The following is a 22,721-nucleotide window of genomic DNA, read 5'->3' as shown; positions in this document are numbered from 1 at the left end:
GGACTATCAAAGAGAAAAAAAACCCTCATTATTTAATTGATTACAGGTTAAAGCAGAGATCAGAAATGTGAGGTAACGATTTGCTTGTGTGACCATCTTCTCTTAAAAGCCACAGCAATTTAAAAGCACCCCAATACTTGAAATAATCTAGATGTTTTGAAGCATGGATTTGTAAACATTTCCCACTTTTCTTTGTTTTATGCACTGGCTTAGTTCTTGTTTGGTATTGTTCTTGACAGTGTGGCTATATATTTGAAAAATATCATTTTGTATTGCATATTGTGTGACCGGAAACCACTTGAAAGACAAATACATCTTAAAATGTTACGGAATACCCTGTAATGTTTACAAGAAACACATTGCCTTTGATGTACCCTGTATAGTCCATATTGCAGTAATATATTTGTAAACATAATATTTTATTCACAGATCATGCACCATAAATCAACTGGAAATGCATTCCCCAACTTTTATATTCGCCAAGATTTTCTGTTTTTCATTTACATTGAGAGGTATTTTTTCCAGACAGGATGCTGAGCGACTGATGCATGCTTTTATGTCATCAAGAATTGATTATTGTAATGGTCTTTTAATTGGTATTGGTAGCAATGTAATATCTCATCTGCAACTTGTACAAAATGCTGCTGCAAGAGTTTTAACTGAGACTAAGAGAAAATATCATATCGCTCCTGTGCTGGCATCTATACACTGGCTTCCTGTCTGATTTAGAATATATTTTAAGGTGTTGTTATTAACCTATAAGGCTCTAAATGACCTTGCGCCACCTTACCTTAAAGATCTTTTAACACCATACATCTCCAATCGGTCACTCTGATCTGAGGAGGCCAGGTTACTTTCTATACCCATTATTCAGAAAAGAAAAAAAAAAAACTCAGGTGGTAGATGCTTCTGCTACATTTCACAGAAATCTCAATTTAAAACACATTTTTATACTCTCGTCTCTATGGCATATTTTAATATTTTTACTTTTTAGCATTACTTGACTGTCTTACTTATTTTAAATACTTGTAACTATTTTATGGGTATTCTTGTTATTATTACAATTACTGTTATTACTTTGTTTTTTATCTTTTTCTTCATGTAAAGCGCTTTGTGGCGGCCTTCGTTAAAGGCGCTATACAAAAATAAAGATTGATTGATTGATTGATAGGATATTCAGCTCAGACTCCCTCTTGCAATAATGCTGGTGGAAAGCATATTGTGGAAACAGAAAACAACAAGCAGGAGGGAACAAGATTTAGAAACTCTGCGATTAAAGTATAGCGATGAGACTCTTACTGTTCCATGAGCATAGTGCTCTGTCATTGGGTTTCATGGTTTATATTTGTCATTCCAGTATGCACATGGAACTGTCCTGTCCTAACCTAATTATAATTTCTCTATTTGGTTTGAATAAAAAACACCATCTCAAGAAGATCATTTCAGCTAATACTGGATTAGACCACTTGCTCTGGTTTTCCCAGTATTAATAGATGAATGAAAACCGATACGTGTCAGTAGACCATGTTTATCTTGTAAATGAAGTATACCTCTCATATCTAATGACAGGAGATGCAGAATAACAAATTAGTTCATTACTCAGAGTATTCAGCTCCAATCTGGACATTAAAGGATCAACAATTATGATTTCATATAGAAATGTAGTATTTTCTTGTGCATAAATATATATATCTTAAATATAAAATATATTGAAATGATTGTTGTATTACAATTTTAATTATATTAAAGACTTGACAAATTCCTGGGTAAGATAATGGTGACCCACATTGCCATTATATTTTCACAACCAATGAAAATAGTCAGTTTACTCTATATCTACCTATACCACCATACAGTACAAACATAGAAAAGCTACACTTCGTCTGTGTTGCCTGTATGCTATAATGAACAACGTCATGTCATTTTTATTTTTATTCCAACCCCAGCCTTTACCATAAATGCATTATGAATCTCCAACATTAGACAAGTATGCTGGGCATTCGTGTTCCTTATGGCATGATTATACTGTATAATCGCTGATCAGTTTAATTGGCAGCCGTGTACTTCATTTCGCAAACCTTTTTCTATGTGTTTGATGTTACAGAGCTGTAGTGTCACATATAATTTTACACTTTTATCCTACCAGGGGACTGACAGGTCTCTAATCTCTGTCTCAAAGCATTCACCCTTCTTGAACTTTAGCATCGTGTAGGTCATTTTGCTGGCACAGGGGACCACAGCCCCGTCCAGATAAATCCTGAAGAGTCGATAGATGCGATAATAGCTGTAGGCACATTTCCCTAGAACCCTAGGGAATGGGCAATTTCAATAAATGTAAAGCGATGCTGTCTACAATGCATATTGAGTGTAAAGCAAGCTTGGCAGGATATACTGTACTTGTTTCCTTGGAGCAGAATCTGTATGGATATTTACAGTAAGATGTTAGAAGTACACTAGAGGTAGCAAATACACTCACAGTATATGCAATGCAATAAAGAATGCTATACAGCAATTAGCTTTTTTTTTTTTAATTCAGGTTGAATCGAAACAGAAGCAAGTAACAGAAAATGTTCTATAACCTAGGAAAATTGATTTGTATCCGTATCAAAATCACATTACATGTGAGAGAATTTCAATGACATTTTTTTTTTAATTTAGTCGTCGCCAATTTTTTTTTTCTACTTTCTCCCAATTTAGAATGTCCAATTATTTTTAGGCTTAGCTCACTGCTACCACCCATGTGCTGACTTGGGAGGGGCAAAGACGAACACACAGTGTCCTCTGAAGCATGTGCCATCAGCCGCCCGCTTCTTTAAACACTGCAGCCACCTCAGAGCTACAGTGTCAGAGGACAACGCAGCTCTGGGCACCTTAGAGACAAGCCTGAAGGCGCCTGGCCAGACCACAGGGGTCGCTAGTGCGCGGTGAGCCGAGGACACCCTGGCCGACCTATGCCCTCCCCATCCTGGGCAGCACTCGGCCAGTTGCATGCCGCCCCCTGGGAGCTCCTGTCCACGGTCGGCAATGGAATAGCCTGGACGTGAACTGGCAATGTCCAGTCTATAGGGCGCATCCTGCACTCCATGCAGAGCGCCTTTACCGGATGCGCCACTCGGGAGCCCACTTCACTGACATATTTAAATTGTCTGTTGTAAGTTTGATTTGAAATTTGACGATGTGCTGATTCTGGAAATATCTAACACGTAAAGCACCCCTGCTGGAAGATATTCCACACTGCTTTCTGATTTGTGCTTAAAAAAAGGAATGGTTTTAAATCCAATAAACTGATAGATCTAATTGAATTATCTTGTCAGATGTTACTTTATCAAATGGGCAAATGTTACACTGCTTTGCTATAGTGACTAAAGTTTGAGAAACTCAATTGTCTCAGTGGTTCCCTTGTTGTTGTGTGACAATATTTTCTTTTACTTCAATTCTTTTTTTTAAGGATCTTGACCAGAAACTAGTTCATTAGCTGGATATTTTGATTTATTTTTCAACCCAGACTCAGCCCCACACTAAGGACAATACATTATTTTGTATAATTATGTATTAACACTGCAGCAGTTGTAGTGTTCTTGAAGCATAGATGATTGCTATGGGACAATTACTGTACAAGCAAAAATAAAAGGAAAGAAAAATGGCAAGTGACTTTTAAGACTATTGAAATTCTAATTATAGGTAATATTATCTCACTTTCATTAAGTTTTACTATTTCATTTATTTTAACATATCAGCCATTATTTAAGCTTAATATAATTATATAGGCAATATATTTGTACATATATGATACTGTAAGGAGGTATATACTCCATATACATATAGTTACACAATAGTCTTGGACAACCTTGCATAAATTAACATAGTTCAAGATTCATGCTGATCAGGGTCTGTGAAATTTGGTGAAATTAACTGTAATTAAAATACGTATGCTAATTATTGTATTTGGTACAAATATTTTTAAAAAGCAATAGTGAAGGCATAATACAATATATAAACAGATCATAAAACATGCTAAATAATTGTGCATGTTAAAAATGGGTTAAAAAGTGTGGTATAATTATACCTTGTTAATCTTCAACTGTCTCAAGTTCTCTTTCTTCTTACAGCCATGTGCTCTGTGGATCAGGAAGCTACATCAGAAAAAGAAATTAACTGTTTGAATGTAAACTGTAATGAGCTCTAAAACTATAGGTGCGCCATTATCTTTTCAAAGTGTTACTTAAAAAGGCAGCTTTTTAATGTTGTCTGTGAAAATATGTTGCTGATCATTGTCCCAATCTTCCTGGATGATGCTTAAGCTTGGATCATCAGATGTTTTTTGTCTAGTTCACTTGCACACTAAATTCCATAACCATAACAGTTTGGCTTATAAAACCCATGCTAGACATCAGTCCAAATGAGCAAGCGTTACAGTTATGGCAAAACCTTTAGTTACCTAAAATGAATTAGTTGCTATCTCTACCAGAAATGAAACTCACAAGGATTATTCATATAATTATACTAAAGGGCAATGGGTTGATCTAATGTGAGGTGGAAGGTCATGCCCAGCATAAGCAATCAGCCTAGTCGCGACCATGCCTTAATATCTGCTTGCACACTGGGGCTCCAATCCTATTCCCAGTCCTGATTGATCTCTGTCATATTGCTTCAAGTAATGTAAATTGTATCTGGTCTCCTGGTAATCGAGATCAGGGTTGTCGTGTCTGTCCACTCACTGACGATGCCCTCTCTGCGCTGCGATAATGGTTTCAGTGGGCAATCAGTGGAGGTGCCTTCTTGACTCATCTCTTTTAATAGGCTGTCCTCCTCAGGCAAAATTGAATAACCCCCGACATGGCCTAAAGGCAGGCAATGAGAATTCAATAAGTCTGCAGGGTCAATGTCCTGTCATTTTTTGGATAGCAAGTAATTATACTGCACTAACATTCTGTAATAAGAGCAGGAAACTGCTAGTGACACCTTCATCCGAGTGGCGGTGAGAGAAGCCAGCTTAACAGGAATGCTTTCAACCTCACAATCCTCTCACCTTCAAATGTCCCTTTGGCACTTTTTTGCAGAGCTGGTGGTGGTGTTTGTGTTGCTACTTCATAGGAACATTGACAAACCAAAACATCATACATATTTACTTAATTCATTACTATCTAAAATGATGGGCTCTATGTACAAACATCAGTGTGTGTGTTTCAGTGTTGACTGAGTTCTGAGAATATTAGCTATTCTAGATGTGTAATAGATGAACAATTCAGCTGTTCATCAAACCAGAGTATGATAGGATTCTAATCATGTTTCCATATTTTTTATAGACTTAAACACACAAAACAGATTCATGTGCACTGTTAGTTTGTTTGATTTTCATAACCTTGGTACATAAAAGGCAATATTTTAGTGATCTATTTGGTGGCTGTATCTAGATCTACCACTGTTTAGATTAATTCAGTAGAAACTAGGATGTTCAGCTGTTGTGTTCAGAGATGTTTGAGACAGAGATTAGAGACCTGTCAGTCCCCTGGTAGGATAAAAGTGTAAAATTATATATGACACACAGCTCTGTAACATCAAACAAATAGAAAAAGGCCAATTAAACTGATCAGCTGTTGAGTTCCACCACTGTAAAAAGATTTAAAACTGAATGAAACAAAGCAAATAAGTAATGTTGGGATCAATAATACACTGTACATTTTTCTAAAACATTCTTCCCTAAACTGACCCTGATAGAGAGGGCAGGGGATTTGTCTCCTATTAAGGGCACTCTTGGGCTTGTTTCACAAAGGCTCTTCTACTGTTTTGCTAGCTGTTACTGTATGATTCAAGGTGATGCAAGTGATAATTACCATGGTAACTGTACATGCATGTGGGACATCTAAATGAATAAAAGTTGAAGATGAAGTACAGTGAAGTACACAAAAAACAATAAAAACTATTTTAAAATATAGAGAGAAACATAGAGAAACATTCTGTCCCACATGACACCCGAAGAAGCAACAGTTTATTTTCATGAACACTCCTGTTAGGTGTTTGGGGTATCTTTGAATGTAACACTTAATACCTTGACATTAACGTTTATATTTTTCATTTTCAGTGCCCATGCTAACTGTATGTACCGTTACACCACAAAAGTGATTGGTGATTGAACACATTTCTATGGATTCGTTGGTTGTGGGTCCTAAGCCAGGAAATCTAATGTCATGAGGGTTCTTAAGGTATTTGGGAACCCCTGGTCTAATGCTTCTTAAATCACAGGTCACTAGGGAAGATTTATGTGGTCTGAGAAAAAAAAAATATATATATATATATATATGGGCAATTGTATGTAAAAATAATGTGATAACTGTATAATGTGAACTAATGTATAATGTGATATCTTGTAACAATTGTAAGTCGCCCTGGATAAGGGCGTCTGCTAAGAAATGAAGAAGAAGAAGAAGAAGAATATATATATATATATATATATATATATATATATATATATATATATATATATACACACACACACACACACACTACCAGTCAAAAGTTTTAGAACACCTCCATTTTTCCAGTTTTTATTGAAATTTACGCAGTTTAATGTCTCAATGTACTCTGAAATTAAAGCATGGAACAAATAAACAATTGGAGATAAAAAAGAAATCATGGAATCGTTTTGTTTAACAAAATTTAATCTAAATTTTTGATTCATCAAAGTAGCCACCTTTTGCAGATATAACAGCCGAACACACTCGTGGCATTCTTTCTACAATGGAAATCAAATATTGTTCGGAAAGTTCTTCCCAACACTGTTGCAGAAGTTCCCTCAAATGTGTTGCACTTGTAGGTTGCTTTGCTTTCACCCTTCTGTCCAGTTCATCCCAAACTAGCTCGATTGGGGTTTAAGTCTGGAGATTGTGCTGGCCATTCCATGATTTGAAGCCTACCGTCTTGTTCTTTTCTTCTATGGTAGTTCTGACATAGCCTGGAGGTATGTTTTGGGTCATTATCTTGCTGTAGGATGAACCCCTGACCAACTAGGTGTATACCAGAGGGTATTGCATGGCGCTGCAAAATGCTGTGGTAGCAGTTTTGGTTCAGGGTGCCACTCACTCTGTGCAAGTCGCCGACTCTGGATCCAGCAAAAGAGCCCCAGACCATCACGCTTCCTCCTCCATGTTTGACAGTTGGTGTCACACACCGAGGAACCATCCTTTCGCCTACTCAACGGCGTACAAAAACCCTGCGTGATGAACCGAAGATTTCAAATTTTGATTCATCGGTCCATAAGACCTTCTTCCAGTCTTCAGTAGTCCACTGGTGGTGCTTCATGGCCCAGGCAAGCCATTTTTTCTTATTTTGCCATCTTAGCAATGGCTTTCTTACTGCCACTCGACCTGTCAAACCTGCAGCTCGAAGTCTTCTCTTCACAGTTGAAACTGAGACTTGCTTACTTCGACCAGTGTTAAGCTGTGCTTGAAGCTGTTGTCCTGTGAGCTGCCTATCACGCAAGCTGTTGACTCTCAGAAACTTGTCTTCTGATTCTGTTGTGGCTTTGGATCTGCCAGACCTCTTCCTGTCTTTCCAGTTTCCTCCAGTTTCCAAGTGCCTTTTGATGGTGTAGGAAACAGTACTCACTGACACCTTGGCTTTCTTTGCAATTTCTCTAAAGGAAAGACCTACACTTTTAAGGGTTATAATGGTCTGTCTGTCTTCCTTTGTTAATTGCCTTTTTCTCGCCATTATGAGAGCAATATACTACTTCCTGCAGTACAGTACTGTCCAAATAATGCTTAAGAGGGTGTAGTAACACAGTCTGTTCCAACACTGCTTTTATACAGACAGAGGGTTTGTAAGTAATCAACAAAAGTTGGGACACCTGTAGGAATTGTTAGCATCAACTTTCAAGGCTTAATTTACTTCCATTGCTGCAGAACAGCTGAAAAAGGCCTTTTTGTATAACTCTGAAATGTACATTATTTTTCAGTTTTTGGTAACCTAAACTTTTTTTTTTTTGAACCTCTGGCAGTTTACCGCTTACCTTTGTACCATTTCAGGTTATTCACTGGACTTGAACTGCTTAAATTTCAATAAAAACTGGAAAAATGGGGGTGTTCTAAAACTTTTGACCGGTAGTATATATATATATATATATATATATATATATATATATATATATATATATATATATATATATAAAGTTGGTATAAAAAGAAAATCATACATTATGTATTTATTTTATTTTTTTTAAGCAAGAACCTTTTCTTCAGATTTGTGGTGTTAAATGTTGCCTTTAACATTCTGTGTTAAAAATGGGAAAAATGGGAAATTCAGTGTTTTTTTCATTATTTTTTTTATGTAGCTGCTCCTAATGACCTTTAAATGATAACTCTTTAAATTCATGCTAAATTTGGACAATTATAATTTTTATTTTTTGTCCAGTCCAGTGTGGATTCTCAGATGGGTGATCCCAAGTTAGTAATGTGAGCGAGTTGTGTTGGTGTTAAAATCTAGCAACTCGCACAGGGCACAGCTGACTGGATTTAGAATAATTTGCAACCAATTGTCTACAGCCCCAGTGTTTACAAGTGTTTGTTTGAAGCTAGGATCTATTTATATCCCAGCAACTGCCAGGGTCTGCAGTAGCAACACTGCAGGAAGGCTAGCAGTCAACAGACTGATCGCTGTGTAAGTAAATGATATTTAATTTGTAAAGTGAATGATTGCCAGTTGAGGTTGTAACGTGAGCGAGTTGTGTTGGTGTAACAATATAGCAACTCACACAGGGCACATCTGACTGGATTTAGAATAATTTGCAACCAATTGTCTACAGCACCCAGCTCTCAACCTGTAGGGCATTACATAAGCACTGACGCTAACCTAGTGTGCCAGCACTCAACGCCAACGTGGACCTGCTGCAAATTTTTTTTTTATCCAAGCATCAAACTGAAGGCTCCAACTCCAGACCAGGTTTGCATACATTTTTTTTCTTTTCTCTTTATTATTTAATGCTCTAGCTCCTCCTGTACCTGTCTGTTTTCACCTCCCTCTCAGCACCACCCTCTCCCATACTCATTTCTACTTCCTTTCCTCTACTGCTCCCTACCATGACTATCTTTAATATCCCTGTGATCCTCTCCTCTCATTCCTGTTCTCTGTCTCCTCCCTGCCACTACAAATCTAACTCCTCCAACCCCCCCCCCCCCCCCCCACACTCTCCCTCTTTCCTCTGCTCACCCCCCCCTCTGCACTCTCTCTGGCGCCCTCTGGAATTGTCGGTCAGCTTCCAATCTCCCCTGATAACACTACCACTCCGGCCACCCTTTCCGCTCTCTATGTCCTCTTCCACTCTCCCCCCGCCCTACTGGACGTGGTGGAGGAACATGACTTATGCACTCTCTCCCTCCCTGCTCTTTTCTGTCCCCCCTGCTCTCTCCTCTCTCTCTGTTAGCACCTTTGAGTTTCACACTGTTGAAATCGCCTCCCCTTGTCGCCTCCTCCTCATTGTTCTCTACCGCCCCCTTACTCACTTGAGCTTGACTTTCTCCTCTCCTCTCTCCCTCAACCTGTTGCTCTCTTAGGTGACTTCAAAATCCACCTCTCCAACTCTAACCACTCTGTTGGATTTCTTCCCCTTCTTCACTCCTTCATCGTCTCTCTTCTCGTCCCCCCACTCACTCAGCGGGCCATCAACTGGACCTCTCAACATCTCTGACCACTACTTTATCTCCTTTTTTCTGTCGCTCCCATCCCTTCCTGCTCCGCCGCCCCCCTCTGTCACCTTCAGTCAAAACCTCTCCCCCTGTCTTCTCCTCTGCTGCTCTCTCGCACCTCCGCTCCATCGACTCCTTCTCCCAACTCTCTGTAGACTCAGCTACCTCCACCCTTTTCTCATCCCTCAGCTCCTGCCTTGACTCCCTTTGCCCTCTCACCCCTCAACCTGCCCACCTCTCCCCGTCCCAGCCCTGGCTCTCCTCTGTGCTCCGCTCGGCTCGTACTGAACTGTGCACTGCTGAAAAGAAATGGAAGAAAACCAATCTCCCTGCTGCCTTGGATCTCTATCACTCACTCCTTGCTTCCTTTTCTTCTACACTCACCTCTGCCAAATGCTCCTACATCCACTCTATCATTTAGTCTTCCACTAACAATCCTCGTAAACTTGTCTCTACCTTCTTCTCCCTCCTTAGCCCCCCTTCCACCCTTCTTCTCCTCCAAAATCAGAGTCATCTGCAAACTCTTCACTACCTTGCCTCCCTCCCCACCCATACCCTTTGCTCTGATCACTCCCTGCCCATCACCCTCTGCAACCCCTACTATTCTACCCTCCTCTTCCTCCTTCTTGCTCCTCTCAGACTCCAATCTGCTCCCTGCTCCAGAGCCATAAACCCACCACATGTGCTCTGGACCCCCTCCCCACTCACCTCTTCCAGGCTGCTGCCCCTGCTGTACTACCTTTTATTTATTTCTCTCCTCTGCACCTCTCTGCTCTCTGGCTGCTTACTCTCTGCCTTCAAACAAGCCTGCATCACCTCCATCTTAAAAAAAAAAAAACTCACTGGATCCCTCAACCCTCCAGAACTACCGACCTGTCTCCCTCCTCCTGTTCTTCTCTAAAACCTTCGAGAGAGCAGTACACCACCAGCTCTCTGCTTTCCTGTCAACACTTTCTCTGCTTGACCCCTCCAATCTGGTTCTTGCCCTGCACACTCCACTGAAACTGATCTTCTCTCTGTCACAAACTCTGTTCTCTCTGCTTGTGCCACCTCCCTCTCCTCTGTCCTAATTCTCCTCGACCTCCTTGCTGCCTTTGATGCAATCGACCACTCTATTCTCCTGTCCTCCCTTGTTGACCTGGGACTCTCCGACACTGCTCTTGCCCGGTTCTCCTCCTACTTCTCCGAGTGCATTTACCGGGTGTCCTGGCATGGCTCACCCTCCGCCTCTTGCTCTCTTTCGACAGTGTCCCCAAGGCTCAGTCCTGGGACCCCTCCTGTTTTCTCTCTACACTCGCTCCCTCCGCTCCCCTGCCTCCAGAGCCTGCTCCTTCTCCTCCCTTGCCCATCAGTGGTGGAACGTCCTACCCATGGAAATCAGGACTGCTTAGTCCGTGACCACCTTCCGGCGCCTCCTCAAGACATACCTGTTCAGACAGTATCTGTAAACCTCACAACTCTCGACCATACTGGACTATATAGCACCTAATTGTACCAGTACTTGCACCAGCTTGTACTTGCACTGAACTGCTCCATACCTTGCCGCATTCAACTACTGCTCCAAACTATAACTACTTAATGTATCTTGTATTTGATTTTAGGTAACTGTGCTCATGTTTTTTTTAATTGCTCTTATTTGAAATCATTCTCATCCATGTATCATACTTACTATGTATTCTTACTGGACTTTACTCATATAAGCAAATATTTACTATAAGTTTTAACTGCTCTTAGTAAAACTCGCTCTTACTTATAATTTACTGTATTCTTTATTTTGCTCTTACTTGAATTTGATTTTATTGTACTTTCATAACTGCTCTTATCTGTATTATGATATTCTGTAATGTGATATTTTAAAATGTGATGACTTGTAATGTGATATTTTTTAATGTGATACTTTGTACTGTTATATTATGTAACAATTGTATGTCCCCCTAGATAAGGGCATCTGCTACTAAATAAATAAATAAATAAATAAATAATGGAATATGTGGTACAATGACCACATTGGAAGCCCAACACTGATAATAAGAATGCGATATGCAAAATAATTACAGCTTTGACATGGTGGTAATAGAGGTTGGCAAACCAGGATTTAAGGTGGTATTGCAAAATTGATGTTTTAAGTGACTTAGGGGTCTATTCATAAAGGGTTAACGGCTGTCGTAAGGGGAAAACAAGAGGTACATGATCGGATTTAGATTATAGCCGCTTATTTAACAACCATTGCTATTCAAAAGGGACAACTGACACATGTTGTTAAGCCCCAAGGACATTCGTTCCTGAAGGAATATTTTAAATGAACTGAGACAAAGGTTAACGGATACCTCATCAGCATAAAGTTTTCATCGGTTCTGAACGGCAACCTGCTAATCATAAACCTGAATGACAGCAAAATGCTGTCGACAACTAGGTGTGGTCAAGTCTAAATTAATGACAGCCTTATTTAAAAATTGAAAGTAATAACCATTGTCAATACAAGCAATCTAACCATTTTAAAAAGTTCAAAATATGTTAAAGTAAACCATACAAACTTTTTTTTAACAAATATTTTATTATTAGACTGCTATACCATTTGCTGTCCCCAAGATTAACACTGCCTACTATTTTTGAGAAATTGTATAAATTGTTATACTGCATCTGTGTTATGCCAAATTTGACCATCTTGTTGTTTCCTGGATAGGTCGGCAGGTGCAGTTCAGTATAATTCTGACAAGGTGCGCCGCATCATGACTGCATGCATAGGTGGGATTTGAGTCTATAATGTGAGGGGAAAAAATAAATTCACAGAGATTACCTGTAAAAACACTTCCCAATCACTAAAAAAGTGTTATTGACTATTTGCTAACTACAAACCCTACTAATAATCATTGTTGTGCTATTTCTTTGAAGTGACTTAAAATCTTTTAACTCAGTGCTAATTGGTTGATACAATACAATTATTGAATCATTTATTGCTTATTATTGGGGAACATTCTTATTTGTTTTAAATTGTTTTGTGATTAAACTTTTGGTTTTAAAAATAACTCCTTGCTTCACTGTATGAGGGTGTGTTATGAAGCTACTCGACCACTGCCCAATACAAAGTCAACTGTGTTCCAAAAAATGTGTACTATTTTTCTTTAGGCGTAATTCCTGAAGTGGTGTGATCACAACTACACCCCAACTTCAACCAATCTCCTGTAGCCAGTGGTACTGTGAACACTTACTGATTACAAATGGTGGTGTTTTTCTACACCTTGTATGGGCTACACAATTTTGTTTACAGATACATTATTCCAGTTAATTAGAAAGCCAACTGTCCTGCTTCATCTGTGCAGAGATAGTTACTTACCAGTTCATTAAAAAATATACAACATATCTTCATCAATTAAAAGGAAAAAAGAGCACCTTACCTCTAAGTGTATTTTTTTTTTGTGTGTAAAATGTTTCTATTCCTACCGTCATTATCAATGTTTCTTTCCCTCACAATCACACCGCGAGTGTCTCTGGTGCGCCTCCCGTAGACGTAAATAGCATGACTACAAAAAATGGAATATATTGAAACCTTTATGATATTTAAATTTTATTTTTACAACCGTTTTGTTTCCTACATTTGCTTACTCGGCTGCCAGCAAAGCTCCTCTCACTTAACTTTTGTTTTGTTGCTTTCTTAGTCATGAATTGTGAACGGTTTCAAAAAGCAAATATGGACTGCCACTTTCGCCATATATCAGAAAATGATTACCCCTCGGGAAGGCAGTACTAACCTATAGGAACAATATTGTCCTCAGCCTTCGTCTTCGGGCAATATAATCCCTGTCAGCCAGTATTGCCCTCCTTCGGCAGCAATCATTTTCTGATGTGACTCAAAGGGCAGTCCATATTTACCATATTTGCCATATAAGAGCCTGTGATGCAGTCCAGGGCCTAGTCGATTCTGGGGAAGGGGGTATGAGACCGCAGTGACCCGTCTTTCTATTTTACCAGTAGAGCCATCTCACGAATCATACCCTTGGCCGTCTCCCGCTTTGCCAAGGGTAACTGCCACAGCCGCTCCCGTGTCAGAGCTGCGTCCCCTGTGCTAATGTTGTGCTGGACTAATCCGGTGCGCCTACAGTCTATGTTTGCAGCGAAGATGTCCAGCTACCCCCTTAGTAGCTCCCATAGCTGGTCCTGCTGGCTCTGAGACAGGCCCTCCTTGCTCCTCTGCCACAGCGCTTCCACCTCAAGTTGTCCTAGGAACAGTCGGCGATGTTCTGAAGTCCTGCACTCCGCTTGCAGTGGGTGTGTGGAGCAGAGAAAACACTGCAGAGGATGGAGTGGAGGTGGTTGCAGCCCTCTTTGACTCCGTCGCTGGTGCGCTGTCATCTACTTATGGGAGGAACCAGGTCCTGCCCCTCCATGTCCGGTGAGCCCTTTCCTTCTCCCGACCCGGGGTCAGGCACAGTTGGTTCCGGCCAACAGGCAGGGTTCCCCCGGCCAAGTCGAGCATGGCTCCCACCCAGTATCAACCAGGGCTTTGCATGGGACCCCATTGAGAGATTTTTTGTAGTCACTGACTCCTTGTCTACAGCCTTGGCTCTTGAATCAATCATCCAAGTTACACTGCTGCTCAGAAACGGAATTATGTCCATATTTTGAGTATTTTCTTTACTTCGCCTTTCCAAACGAGATTGATGCTTGATGCTCTTAGCATGGCTACGTAACGCTCCCTCGCCCATATTAGACAAATCCAGTTTTTTGCCACACAAAACACATTTTGCATTCCTATCATCTACTCGGGCCACCCATGATCTGTATTTCTCGTCAGCAAGCCACACGTTGTTAAAAACACATTTTCCAGGCACACTTTCTGCTAAATAAATTATTAAATCAGTATGCAACCCTCACTTTATCAGCGACTACGAATGACAAACACAACTGACTTGAAACGTGGAAACACGTGCTAACCGTTAGGTAACCATAGTAACACTACAGCTGAAAACCAATGAACACTTGATAATAAATGTGCCAGGAAAATGTATAACCGTAATAGTGGGGAGAAAAAAAAAAGTCATTTGCACACGGGGCAATGTAACTTGTCTTACATGATTTTCCCTGATATTCCATGACCACAACTAGAATTCATAAAAATTCTCTGACTTTCCAGGTCTGGAAAACTGATTTTAATTTTCCCTGACATTCCAGAAATTCCATGACCCGTACGAACCCTGCGCGTACCCGACCAGCATGACACCTAGTCCTGACCTGGGTAGGTTCTGAACTGGGTAGAGCATGCCACTGTGAAATGGGCTTAAGTTACACATTTTAAAATACACATATTTATAAACATCACAAACACAGATTACAAAAGATGAAAAGGCTGCATTGTGAAACTGCTTTGGAACTAAACACTATGTTCATACATCTATTCACAGTATTTCTTTACAGGAAAACCTTACTTTCTCTTTTAACCAAAAAAAGCAAAACTTACATACAACTAATGATAATTCCTTTTCCAGTGTACTTATTTCCCCAGTCTGCCATTGGTAATACGGTATGCCTACTAGATGAACGAAAAGGAACTGAAATGAAGCCTACCTTTTTTTTTTCTTTAAAAATTTAGTCGTTGCCAATTAGTTTTTATTATTTTCTCCCCAATTTGAAATGCCCAATTATTTTATTATGCTCAGCTCACCACTACCACCCCTGCGCTGACTCGGGAGGGGCGAAGATGAACACACGCTGTCCTCCGAAGCGTGTGCCGTCAGCCGCCCGCTTCTTTACACACTGCGAACTCACCATGCAGCCGCCTCAGAGCTACAGCGTCAGAGGACAACGCAGCTCTGGGCAGCTTACAGGCAAGCCCGCAGGCGCCTGGCCAGACTACAGGGGTCGCTGGTGCGCGGTGAGCTGAGGACACCCTGGCCGACGTAACCCTCCCTCCCCCCGGGCGACGCTCGGCCAATTGAGCGCCGCCCCCTGGAAGCTCCCGTCCACGGTTGGCTGTGGAATAGCCTGGATTCAAACTCGCAACGTCCAGGCTATAGAGCGCATCCAGAGTGCTTTTACTGGATGCGCCACTCGGGAGCCCCCCCAAGCCTACCTTTTTGACACAAAATCAAATATCAATCCTTGCCTTTTGCGTTCCCTGCTTTTGTTTGCATGATGTTCTTTAGACAATTACATTATCGAAACTAGAAGTTTCCTCAGCATGGTGCTGTAAGCTAAACCTAGAGTTTGCAAACTTTCTTGGTTCAAGACCCCCCATGGCATTAGGCATCCTGACCGAGACCCCCAATGAACCCATCTTACTTTCACTGCAAATAACATTTTGCATTTCTCTATAAAAAATGAACAGAATTCACAGCTTCTTTTGGGTGCTTTTGCTGTAAATGGTGCTTCAACATTGAAAGTTTGAGGCTGAAGACAGCAGTTCCAAGCAGATCACACACCTCAGGTAATCAAGGCCATCTTCCTTTGTAACACAAGCAGATCCAAACTGAATATAATCAGGGTCACGCTTTAAAAATTATGATTTTACCTTCAGTGAGAGAAGTTGTTTGCTACTGCTTTCATTATGTTCAGTGTCATTTCTCTGACGTGAGAAACCGCTCCATAATCACTGTACTCAGTTGTACGCTAATTATAAAATTCAACGTAAGCCTGCCTGTAAAGGTAAGTGGGAGCGGTATGATATAGTTTATATATGTAATGGGATACAAATATATTAAAAACTTACCAACCCCCCCCCCCCCCCCCGCTGGATCTGCCACTGAATTAGCATTTCAGTGGTTACAGTATCTTGTGCATTGTTTGCTTGTTTAGTCATTTCTTTGCAACCTATAGATTTCCCAGTTTTCTAACAACCCTGAATACTGAATGAAACCACTGTCTTGTCCCTCCTGAGATCAGTGCATGAGGAGTAATGAAGAGGCTCAGATAAGAGCTGAATAAGCACTTTCCATGACTGATTGATGATTGATTAGTGCAGAGATATCTCCCGATGGTCACCCGTCAGAACACTTTTTTGACAAGCGTGCTGCACTCCTAACAAGAAAAAACTGTTTTAATCTGCATCAATTTGGTTTGTTAACTGTGCCAAAACTGTGGCTAACACTGATCTGCCCTGCTGTCAATGCTAATTTACATTCTAGATATCTCAAAATCCCTTGACGATAGCACTCTTGATTCACAATGAAATATGTTACAATTATGGAAGCTGCTTAAAAGAACTTTGTACTTTCACAGATTATTGGAGCCTTTCACATAAATAACTGCCAGGACTGAGCATGTGGAGCATACCATGTTTATGTCGTATAAATCCTTCTTTATTGTGCTGCTCACAATATAGAATTCATCTCCATTTGTACTTTAGCCAGTTAAGCCTTATAATGTATGTCCCCTCACCTTTAACCTTTTCATTTGTGAGAAATCCTCTTCTAGTTGTTTTTATAGTGCATGATAATTACCTTTCCTAAGCTTTCTGCCAAAATTTGACCATATTCTTTGCACATTTAATGAGTACTTCCAGCTGTTTGAAAGAAAGGGAAAGAAACCAGAAGATGTAATTTTTAATTATCTTTGGAAACCTCATCCCTTTCACCTCCACTTAAAATATACACCCTAACAGCATATTACAAAATTGTGATAGAGAAGGCAAATTTGAACTGAACTGAAAGTTGCTATGCTACATATATATTTGTTATTCTCCTTTTTTACTCATATTATTCAGTTGGGCCATATACAAAATACACAGTTGTGTAAACTTGATTAAAACCTTTTGCTTTATGAGAACTACAATGATGCAAATAAGTTATCTGAAAAGTGCCAAAAGCACTATATATTCACCCATTTGATTATGTGGACAGAACGGACTAGAAGTGTCATTATTTCCTACGTAACATTTAAGAGTACAGCTAGCAGCTGCTGTCCTAATAACTGAATTCATTCTGCTGATTTAAGCAGAATCTGTTTCTTTTTAACAACATGTTGTACTGATTACATGGTTTGTAAGATATGTTTAGCACTTAACAATATTGCTAGTATACCTTTAATAATTTTTGGTAATCATGAGTTTATTCCCCACTGGACTGTTTCCATAGACTACAGCAGAATATCACTTTGGGTAAGTGGGTAAAGTTTTCATTTGCTGTAACTGCCAAGTTCTTGGCGAATGCACTTTTTTATTTTTGTATTTGATACTGTACCAAGCTCTATATTAACCATTATATTAGCAGTCTGAATGTTGGGATTGTATGCACTTTTGACAGAACATTAAGATGTATGTAGCTTGTCACTGGCTGCCTCACACTGTATATGTCTGATACCCTATTCACACAACTGGTTGTCATTCATGGTTAGGATCACACTTTCAACACCTTCATTGTTCATTATTTGGGGCATTATTTATAGGCACTCAGTGTAAAGAGGTTATTAGTTGACGAAAAGGATGGGGCACAAATACATTTTATTATTTACAAACAACTTATTTTAAAATAGAAATAGTATTTTCTATTTTGATTTTAAATACTTTTTAGAATGGAAAACTATTTTGTAAATAGTTATTTTTTTAATAGAAATATATATATATATATATATATATATATATATATATATATATATATATATATATATATACACCAATTTGACATCTGAACGGGTGCGATCAGGATTAACCAATCTGAGAGAAATAACTCTGAATATGGGTGTAGACAGAAGGCAGGACATACTGTAAATAATGTAAGAGGATTACAATTTACATTGATAATTCATTTGTGAAAGCATAACAATATAACATTTTTTTTTTTTTAGCTACAAATGTTTATATATACAGAGTGAGAGAGAGAGAGAGAGAGAGAGAGAGAGAGAGAGAGAGAGAGAGAGAGAGAGAGAACATAACTTGATTAAATGTACATTATGCTATTTGCAATACAGCATAGTACTATTAAATACTGCATTTTATAAACACTAAAGAAATACTACTTGGGATTTGAAATAATTGCAAAGGCGATATACCCACCTGCAAAATATACAAATTGTTTTCCTTTATTCCTATACAAAGAAAGCTCACAATTTAGCACAACATAAGCACTTAGTTTATTTTACAAATATAACCACTCTAGGACAAATGAAATAGTTTCCCAGTATTCCGAAAATATGAATTACTAATTATTTATAATAAGTTTGCAATATTTACAGTACGTATTTTAAAACTCTTATAACAATCTAAAAAGAGCAGTCCAAAAAAAGGCTGCTTACCAATTTTCAGTCTGACTGGAAAGAAAACAAACGATCATGTGATCATGAGCTCAAAAGGAATAAAAAATAATGCAGGATGATTATTCTCCCAAGTAATGTAATAGGCTACAGTGATTATACTAATTATTGCCTAGGATTAGGGTTTTGGTGGATTAAGTTTAAGAAATTCGCATTTTTGCTACACCAGCAGAAGTATAACTGCGTTTTCAATGTATTTTAAAAGTGTGAGCTCCATGTGTATAAACACCTGGTGAAATTGGTAGACAAGTAAAATAATTGTGTAGGCAATGCCTACTGTTGCCAAGGCTACCGCTATGATCTAAGTGTAGAAAGGGTTAAGCAATACATATGACTTTATCACAGATTTGAGAATGACAAGAGGGATTGTGAGATGACAATCATTTATATACAGCTGTACATTAGTTGACCTTCGTGTATAGCCGCTCAGATGCAGAAATTATCCCTATTGTGTTCTAAAAATCGCTTTTCCACTTTTTTTAGAATGGTATTTACCACAGCCAGTAGATGGTGTCAACTATTTAAAAAATATATATTTTCAAACTAGTATTTACTATTTTTTATTTAAAATACATTAATATCAACCTATTTTCTATTTGTATTTTAAACAGATTTGTGGACCACTATTTTTTATTTTATTTTGATGATACAAAAAAGAAGTGTACAATATTTTTTTAGTTACTTTCTTAAAGGTCCATTGATTGTTGATCTGGACTTCATTAAACTTTAAAGACAAGGCCCGTCACACAGAGCAGCCACTTAAAAATGTAAGTTGAAGCAATTATAGGGCAATAATAACACAGACAGGTCACTTAACTGTGTGTGACTGATTGGAGTAGAGGGACTGCATTCTCTTTGAAAAAATTTGACTGAAAAGGGAAGCAAGGCAAAAAAATAAATACAAATAAAACTATTGTCCTGCATTGTGGGTCAATGTGTAAATGTTAATGGTACTGTAATATCAGAAGCACAAATGAAGACTCTTTGTTTATAACCTTTACAGACCATTTGAGTTAACCATCATTGTGCATTCTGTGTAGAGGCTCTTTTTTCCCACTTGTATATCTTTAATATATAGTGATCTACAACTGATATACTTCAAAGTGAACATAGGGCCCTGTTTAGCAAATATGTGCAAAACCCCAATATATCCAATGTTTACATCTCATGATAACCAGTTCTGAACAATAGGGACCAGCACTTCAAAATTAGTAGCATTTGCTTACTAGTAAAACATTGCTGTGGCAATGTAGAAATTGAATTGTTAAACAAGAATCTCTTATAATTACAAATATTATTTGTGATTTAACTTATTATGCTATGCATGATTGCATCTCTTATGCAACCAATGTGTTGATGCTACATGGCTTAAAATGTTATTGATAATAAGACATACCTGGTAGACACTATACACACTGTTTTTTATTTGAACCCTTTTTTTTAAAAAAAATATAATAAATTCAGCTGGGGATCATTAAAGTACAAGCCATGATGATTAAATGATCGTCTAACTTTTTTTTTTACTACCATAGTTTGACAGTTTGTTACCTTATTGCTTGTGTATTATTATAAATTACATTTTTGAAATTGTCTTTAAATCATTGCTACGAGTAGTGTCAAACATATTAAAAGGTTTTCCACTGGAAACAGATGTCTTTTGCCAGTGGCACAACTTTCAAGATGACAAGGAACCTCCAGAGGGTTTACAATCCGTAGTTGTAAGAATTTGTGACTAATAGGTGGTTTGATGTGACAGGAGCTGGCTGTCTGGGGAAATTGAGCCTTGTTCAGTGTCGATACTTTGTGTGTCTCACTCAGTTGTAGGTTATTGTTGGATGGCCTTTGGGACCCTCCCGTACAGTTTACATTCACAGACTGTATGTGGTCAGCAACAACTTTACCATTGTTATCGCTGTTATTGATCTGTCATCGCTTCCCTGGTGTAGCTAATTTGCTTGTTAACATAAATTTGTCAAGAATGAGGAGTCGTTCTGACCAGGAGGAGCAGTGTGCAGTTTAGAGAACTGGTTTCATTTATTTACAGGGAGGCAATAGCTGTTTGTGTGCTAATTTCAAACTGTTTGTTTCCCTTGCTTGCTTAATATAATGCAACCATTTATTAAATTGCTTGTCATTAGCTTGGCAGTTAATCAATAAGGATGTATCCCTTTTTTGTAGGTCAGACTTAAAAGGGAGTTAAACTCAAAACTACATAATGACATTTTTATGTGCCCTAATCTTCTAGTAAAATTAGCACCAAAGATTGGTTTGAGTTTCGTGCCTGTATGCCTGGCTAAATCATTAACATGAGAAAATATATTTAAATGCCTACATATGTCAGACTAGTGCTTCCCACTTGTATTTTACTCCCATGCAAGAATTGCCCTGCATAACTGGAATGAAATGGGTTTTTAAGCAGCAACAGACTCTGCATATTACATCTATTAAAGAAAGCGTAAACATAATGTTAAATAAATCTACCTAACCTGATACTATGTTCAGCCTAATGATGTTTAGCAACATGTTCCTATTAAATAACAGCCCTTTTTTCTTGTAACGGCTTAAGTACCAGTTAAGTGTATAATTTGGAAGTTTATTTTCCCTGTAAATTGTAGATACCTTACATCTCATCTCACAAGTGGATAGTTTTTTTTTGTTTGTTTGTTTGTTTTGTTTTTTCAGATCATCAGGTTATTTATTCAGACAGTGCATTGTGTGTTTTTATCCATATTTCAGCCTACCCAGTGATTCATTCTGTGACCTCAGGCAAGACACTTGACCTCCCTGTGCCTCACTCCCACACAGATGTAAAGAAGGGTGCAAAGAGGGCTCTATAAGAAAAGGATGTTAAAAATCACTTTGGTGGAGTTTCCATTCGTTTATTTTATCTCGAGACATTTGCTTGAGAAAAATGTCTCGTGTAAAATGCTTTTTTGGTTTTCCATTCACTCAGTTTATTTTACTCGAGTAAACCGGGCTTTTCACCCGACGTCATGCAAACGAATAGGAAAGGTGGGGGTTGATAAGTAAATTAGCTAGGTCTAAAGAACTCGTGCTGTTTTTGCAGCTTACTAGTGAAATTTCTGAAAATGTGGTTGCCATGCGCAGAGAACTGGTACACGAGCAAAATACCTTGTGCCTGGTTGGTTAATAATGTGTTTTACTGCTCTTGCCCAAATTGTTTTTCAAATGTCATTAGTGGGGTGTCATGTCATAGTAGTGGCTACAATGGCTGACAGCTGCTGAGGAAGCATTCAACATCACGGGCAAATACGGGTAACGTAGACTCACTGTATTCCGTACACTCAGAGTAAAAAAAACGACCTACCATAGAAACTGAAAGCGTAGGTATTCCCTTTTTAGTCTCTAGTACAGGGGAAAGGCACCATCTACATAACAGGTTTTGATTGGTTAAAAATTGACCAGTAATATCTGACGTATGTCAGGTGTACGGAATACAATGAGAACTCACTGTATTCCGTACAGCTTTTCAAAATTGCTTTCGGTGTCCTGTACAGTGTCTTTTCTACCATTTTGTCCCAATAAAGTAAGTAATGCACACGTACCACTTGTTTAATAATATTAATGTATCAAAGTAATTACTAACAATTATTCTTAGAATAATAATAATAAAAACTACCTGACGCTAGTCATAATCATAATAATATTAAAAGTATCATGTCGAGGTAATATATTGGAAAAAATAAGCAAGTGAACTCGTAACGTGAGAAAACATTTTTTAATCATTTAATATTTCATCAAATTGAATTTCATTTAATGAACAATCATTAATTAATAACC

The sequence above is a fragment of the Acipenser ruthenus genome, chromosome 2, assembly GCF_902713425.1.
Source record: "Acipenser ruthenus chromosome 2, fAciRut3.2 maternal haplotype, whole genome shotgun sequence".
NCBI lineage: Eukaryota > Metazoa > Chordata > Actinopteri > Acipenseriformes > Acipenseridae > Acipenser > Acipenser ruthenus.
The sequence above is the reverse complement of the archived record's forward strand: the minus strand, read 5'-3'. Positions refer to the sequence as shown.